This window comes from Fukomys damarensis, unplaced genomic scaffold, assembly GCF_012274545.1.
Source record: "Fukomys damarensis isolate Sample0158 unplaced genomic scaffold, DMR_v1.0_HiC HiC_scaffold_39, whole genome shotgun sequence".
NCBI lineage: Eukaryota > Metazoa > Chordata > Mammalia > Rodentia > Bathyergidae > Fukomys > Fukomys damarensis.
Window position 1 is genome coordinate 89,239,601 of NW_022900951.1, and position 7,267 is coordinate 89,246,867.

Here is a 7,267-nt window from a genome sequence, read left to right on the forward strand (position 1 = left end):
TTATCCAAAGCAACAGCGGGTCCTTTAGAGATTCCATTTTAGCCCAAAATAAGATAACAAACATAATTTTGAGTCACAGGTGAAGCACACCTTTAACTGCAACTGGTATCAACTTTTCTTCATGTCCCTCAGAATAACAGTTGATCCTTGATGCATGTAATTTGATTTTCCTCTTTATGGGATTGCTTAATGTTCAGTTTTCAAGTGCTCTCATTCTTACTCTAAACAATGTTTATAGAACTTGGCCTTTCAATATACAACTCAGAATAAACAAAGTGCAGGATTTATTGACTCACTTAAGTATGAGACCCTTGTTTCCCCTTTGGTATTTTTTACCATCATTTGTTTTCCCCATTTTTGGTGAAGGGTGGGGGAATCCCAACATTTCCCTTTAAAAGAAAAGAAAGAGCTCATTACAAATATTCTATTATGGGGCCAGGTGTGGTGGTGCATGCTTGTAATCCCAGTACTTGGAGGATCACCATGATTTCAAGGCCAGCGTGAACTGCATAGCATGATCTCGTCTCAAAAAATTAAAATTAAATAAAAAATTTTAAAAATAAAAACATGATCTTATGGAAAATAAGCAAGGTAACATAGCAGCACAGTTTGTAATATCTAAAACTTGGAAACAGCCTAATTGCCGATCAATTGGAGACTGGATACAGAAAATGTGGTTTTTTTTTTTAGTAAATGAGAGTACTACTTAGCCATAGAGAATGAGATACTAGAGACATTTATTTCTAAGTAGACTCACATTGCAGCCATACTCTTAAGTTAAATAAATAGGGCACACATATGTAAATACCAATTCGCTTCTCTGGTGTGAGAAACTGAAAGTGTAAGGATCAAATGTATAATAGATAATGTGAAATAGAAAGAAAAGCTTTAAAGGAGAAGGGGAAGTGGGAGGGGTAGGGGAATGGAAAGAAGAAAAAGGAATACATATGAGAAAAGGAAAAAATGGAAAAAAGTCTTTGTAAATAGGGAGGAGTGGAGGGGTTAAAAGGAGGACAGGGAAATGGGGGGGGAAATAAGAACAAAGATATATTATGTAAAGGTACAAATTCCCAATAATGAATGTCAGCATATTGTATATCTAAAGTGTACCAATAAAATTAGTGAGTAAAATTAAGAAAAATTAAAAAGAAAAAAAAACTTGGTGAGCTTCCCACAAAAGGTTTTAAAAACAAACATCATCAGGAAATAAAATTGTCAGGTTGAGTTTGCCATTGTAGCCTTAATTCTAGTATATTTTTAGTGGTATGCAGAACTTTTCTTGTTCAGGTACTTTCTTTCCTTTCTTTTTTTACAGAGAGAACACTATTGTTATCCTTTTGTAGAAAATAACCCACCTCAGCTTTGCTAATGCAACATTCAGAACAAACAGAAAGGTCAAGATACTTCCTCACTAAAGGTTTTTTATTCTGAGCATACTATTGACTTGACATGGGTCTAGCCAGTGTATTCTGTAATACAGATTTGGCCCTCCAGGAAGCTTTGTATGTCTTTACTTTTGCAAGTTTTTTGGCTGGCTGCTTCATTTAATTTTCCTCCCTCCATACACAGGAGTTCATATTCTTCAGATTTCATTATGAGAAATCCTGAAGTTATTAAGTTTTCTAGAAAAAGTGTCCTGGCATAACATAAAACAAAGAGGCCTTCATGTGTGTTCTCTAGAACATACACATTTATTGTTATTTTTAAGCTTTGAAGATGTTTATTTTTAGCTTGGTGTGATGGCAAACCCGTCTGATTCTATTACTCTGGGAGGCTGAGGCAGAAAGATTGCAAATTTGAGTTCAGCATGGGCCACTTAGTGAAACTTTGTCTCAAAATAAAGCATCAAAAGGACTGGGGATGTATCTCAGGGCAAAAACACAGAATTAAACTGGTGGTACCAAAAGGGTGGGAAGGAGGGTGTGGGGAGCAGAGATGGAGCAAAGGTGAAAGGGAGGGAGTGAACAAAAATAAAATGTTTGTTTTCTTCCTTTTGTTTCATCAACAGCATTTTATGTAATTGGTAACATGAATCTCTGTAAGTTCTACAAAAAAAAGATATTTACTTATTCTTCAATCTTCAAGTAACAACACATTCCACCTCCTGGTTCAAGCTAGGGGACTCTGCAGGGCTGACTTGGTGCTCTTGGGCTTTTCTTTTCTTTCTTTTTTTTTTTTTCCTTTTTCAGCTTTAATTGAGTTTATTGGTACATTTTAGGGATACAGTACAGTTACATTCATTGTTGGGATCTTGTACCTCTACATGACAAGTCTTGATTCTCATTTTTCCCCTTACCTCTGCCCTCCCTTCACCCCCTCCTCCCCTCCCCATCTACAAACACTTTATTTTCATCTTTTCATTCTCACATTTTTTTCTTTTCCCTTTTTACTTGGGCTTTTCAATTTGAAATATGAATAGCAGGCAAAATTTGAGGTGGTACAATTCCTCTTTTCTTCATTTTTTGCATTTTTAGCAGAAAGATCTCTTCTTTATTTTTTGTACAGAGGATTGAACTCAGGACCTTGCACGTGTGCGGCAGGTGTAGTGCCACTGAGCTACATCCCCGGCCTGAGTATCTCTTATCTTTAAAACAGAAAATAGTAATATATGGCTAGCTAGATCAAGTGTGCTGGTACCACGCCACACAGAGATCCCTGAGAGCACCAACTACCCAGCTGGTGTGGAGCCCCAGAGCAGTATTCCAGAGACCCGACCCCCTGGCTACCTGAGCGAAGATGGAGAAACCAGTGACCGCCAGATGAACCACAGCATGGATGCAGGTTCTCCGAACCTTTCCCCAAATCTGATGTCCCCGGCACACAGTAACTTGGACCTGCAGCCAGTCCCCTACTGCGAATCAGCCATCTGGTGCTCCATCTCTACTATCTGAACCAGCGCATTGGGGAGACTTCCCACACGTCACAGCCGTCCGTGACGGTAGATGGCTTCACGGACCCCTCCAACTCCAAGCGCTTCTGCCTAGGCCTGCTGTCCAATGTGAACAGGAATGTGGCGATGGAGCTGACGTGGAGGCACGCTGGGAGAGGCGTTCGGCTCTACTACACTGGATGGGAGGTCTTCGCAGAGTGCCTCCGCTACAGTGATATTTTTGTCCGGTCTCCTAACTATAACCAACGCTGCGGCTGATACCCTGCCACCATCTGTCTGCAAGATCCCCCCAGGATGTAACCTGAAGATCTTCAACAACCAGGAGTTGGCTGCGCTGCTGGCTCAATCTGTGAACCAGGGTTTTGAGGCTGTCTACCAGCCGATGCGCATGTGCACCATCCGCATGAGCATTGTCAAACTCTGGGGTCCGAATACAGGCGACAGACAGTGACCAGCACTGTTGGATTGAGCTGCACCTGAATGGGCCTTTGCTATGGCTGGACATGGTCCTTACACAAATGGGCTCCCCCAGCATCTGCTGTTCCAGTGTGTCTTAAGAGATCTTGCGTGTGTCGGGGGAGGCAGGCTCAGGGACAGCGGCCAGAGAGGAGATGGAGATCAGAACTGTACTCAACCTGCTCGTGTCAAGGAAGAAGTAATTTTTCTCCCTGAACTAAGGTAACACCAGCCTATTCTCATGAAACACAGAAGCAAACCTAGAGATGGATTTTATGAACATCTGTGTCTGCGGAACCCATGTGCCCTTGGTCCCACGGTAGTGTTTCACTGCCTGCCCTTCCCCAAGCTTCCTTTGGAAGGACAATAATCTGGCATATCCGAGTTCAACAGGAAAGCCCTTCAGCCCAGGACCGGGCTGTGGAATGCACCTTGGGTGGCTGTGCCGGCTCTCTGGCACTTTGGACAGACACCTTTGGAATGCACATTTCCAGCAGGATGTGGTGCAGCTGTCTCTTCTTTCGAAGTTCTTTGTCCTTTCTCGCTTGTAGCAGTCGAAATGACCATCTGAGGCTCATTGTGTATGTGGTGTATAGTTTCTTTATTATATTGATCTTAAAGAGATTTGAGCGTTCCCAGGAGACAAGGGCTGAGGAGTATTGTGCTGGGGGCAGCTCTGGCACCAGAAGTACTTGCTCAATATTGTATTGCACGTGGCTGTGTTGGTTTATGTAGTCAATTGCATTAAGTAAATCAACTTCATCATATGCTCTTTTAAAGGTTTTATATGGAATAAAAAAATCCTCAGTAGGCACATTGGCTGGGAAACCAGAGCAAGACGCAGAAACTACTTACTTTCTCCTCTTCCTAAAGGTGAAGATGAAATTTACAGAAGCAAATGCACCACAAGGGAACCATTTCAGGCCAACATAGGCATATGAAAGGTCTCTTAAGATTTTTTTATACCTTTCAAAATTACAGGCTTCTCATTCATAGGAAAATGGATACATATTGAGGATATACTCCTAAGTGAAATAAATAAGTCACACATGTATAAATACTGAATAGTTTCTCTGGTGTGAATAAACTGTAATAGTACATAAGATCCTAATGAGATAACTGAAATTGTGAAATGGGAAGAAAAGGGCTAAAGGTGTAGGGAAGGTGGGAAGTGTAGGGCAAAGGTAATAAGGGGAAAATATGAGAAAATGAAAAAATGGAAATGAAGTGTTTGTAAATGGGGAGGGGAGGAGGGGATGAACGGAGAGCAGGGACAAAGGGAAAAAATGAGAACCAAGACCACCTGTCATGTAAAGGTACAAGACCCCAATAATGAATGTAACTGTACTGGATACCTAAAATGTACCAATAAACAATAGAAAGAAAAAAAAAAGAAAATTACAGGCTTGGTGCAAAGTGGTCTGTCATCTCCACCCTGGGATGGAAGATTGTCTAGCTCACCATGGAGGATCATCAGTGACAACTATAGCAGTGATACTGTGTAATTAAGTACTGCTCCCAGTGGCAATTGGGGAGAAAACTAGTATAAATTATTTCAACTGGAAAAAAGCCCTCTTACTGGCCTTTTGCAGAATACAGCAGACAGGATCAACACCTGCAACTGGTACTTTATTCTTCACTGCTGTTTTGTTTTTAATGATATGACTTATTCCACATCCTTGCATGGATTTATACCAGGAAAAATAAAAGAATTTTTAATAGTGATTTCCTTTGGAAATCCTGTCTTATTCCAAGTAAAGAAAATGTAACTTTTGGCAGGTTTTGAGCCTCAAATGTGATGAAACTTTTGATGCTCCATGCAGACTTGGAGCACCTGTTGGTGCCTCACCTGCAGGCTCCTGTGCCCCATGGGTGGAGCCTTGAGATTTCCAGGTAGAAGCACTGCACGCCAAACCTCCTGAGGACAGAGGAAGAGAAGAAATGAGTGCTTCACCAGACTTGTGTAGATCTTCCTGCAGGGGTACTGACCCAGAACCCAGAGAGGATACAGAACCCTGCACTTCCTCTGCAGGCCCAACACTGTGGATATGAAGCTTAGGCCTGGCTCAGCTTAGAAACACAGGAAGCCCTCTGATTCCCTGGAATGTGCATTCGTGTTCCTGGTCAGTTTTGAGACCCAGGGCAAGAATATTCCATTTTGGCTTGTGTGCCATAATCACAGCTTCTCCCTAAAAGTCATGGGCAGTAGTTTCTGAGGACCTGTGTTCTCCACCTGCTGTGTGGTCTCCTAAAGGCTTCCTGGGGACATGGTCATCTTCACGCACAACATGAGTCTGGAGGTCCAGGTTTGGCTGCATGTGGATGGTCTCAGAACTCTCAGTGTTCAAATCTGATGGTCGTTTCTAAGGAGGCATGAAGCTTGGATTTCATGTTTTTCTAAAGGATGTTTCCTTGGCAATTTTTCTTTACAGACCACTGGAGCAGGTCATATGATAAAACTGCAACAAGCCCACTGTTGGCATCGCTGAGACATACTTAGAGGGCCAGTGGTGCCACTCCCATCACATATCATAGGAGATATCCTTTGGGCATGTGTAATTAGTATCCTTTCTAAGTCACGAAGCTAGTTTTCTTAGTTTTAAATCCAACTGCACAAATGACATTTAAACATTTTTAAACTTTTAAAAAGGTGGCTGCTAGATAGCAGTTTTAAGTTCAGTTCTCTCAGGCCACATGACCACCTGTGCTGACCGTGAACTCAGCCATAGAACTTGGGCAGAGGTCTTTGTCTTTGCCTCCAAGGAGCCAATATTCAATCCTTGTCCTCCTCCACTCCTCCCACCTTACAAACTTAATTTAGTAGTGCAGATCCTCATGGTGCACACACAGGGAGCTGCCCAGCTAGTTTGGATTATGGGCCTGTGCCAGTGTGTCACCCCAGCTGGCCACCTTCCTGGCAGGCTGCAGCAAGGAGACAGGACATTTTGAGAGGAGCCAGGAGAAGGGACTTTTGACTCTTAGGAAGAGCACAAGAGGGTGAGGCTGCGGCAGATTTTTCCATTGTCCTGATGTTGTCTGTTTTGTATATTTTATTGACCATGGTGATTATTTTTTTTAAATCATTAATGCATAGAAATGAGCTGTAGCACAGATCATGTGCTTAGTTTGTTTTGGTTTTCTCTATCTCCCCTGCAGCTTCCTAGAGGTTGGATGTATTCCAGGATGAAATGCTCTTACCCAAACTGCAGAGAGGGGTTTACTCCAAGCAGCATGTGCTTGTTGGATGTGGACATGAATCTCAGGGGAGAAGGCAAATGTAGAATTTCATTCTCAGCCCTACACTGCCCCTTCTGAGTCTCCAAGAGATTATCTCCTTCAGTCCTAAGAGGGGCTAGGAAGAGAACCTGCCGCTGCTGCAGGACTGCTGTTTACTAATGGCACTGCCAGCTGCCGGAGGTGGCACTGGCTTAGCCCTGGACCCTCTTTCTTTTTTTTTTCTTTTCATTGAGTTTATTGGTACAATCTAGGTATACAATGCAATTACATTCATCGTTGGGATTCTGTACCTTTACATAATAGGTCTTGATTCTCATTTTTCCCCTTGTCCCTGCCCTCCCTTCACCCCCTCCTCCCCTCCCCATTTACAAACACTTTATTTCCATTTTTTCAGTTTCTCATATTTTTTCCTCTCTCTTATTACCTTTCCAGCACCCTTCCCACTTTCCCTACAACTTTAGCCCTTTACTTCCTATTTCACTTTATTAATTATCTCATTAGGATCCTGTGTACTATTATAGTTTTTCACACCAAAGAAACTATTCAGTATTTCAGTTAAAAAAATCTCTGTATGAACACTAAAAATAGGGAATCCTAAAATAAAACTAAAAAGGAAAGTAAAAGAGAAAAGACAATGATGTAATATTAAAATAATCCTTAATTCTGGAGATGAAAATGGTCCCT

General features: G+C 42.0%; 1 pseudogene; it reads left to right on the forward strand.

Moving 5' to 3' along the window:
• Positions 1 to 2,673: 2,673 nt before the first annotated feature.
• On the forward strand, positions 2,674 to 3,447 carry LOC104847606 (annotated as a pseudogene).
• Positions 3,448 to 7,267: the final 3,820 nt, after the last annotated feature.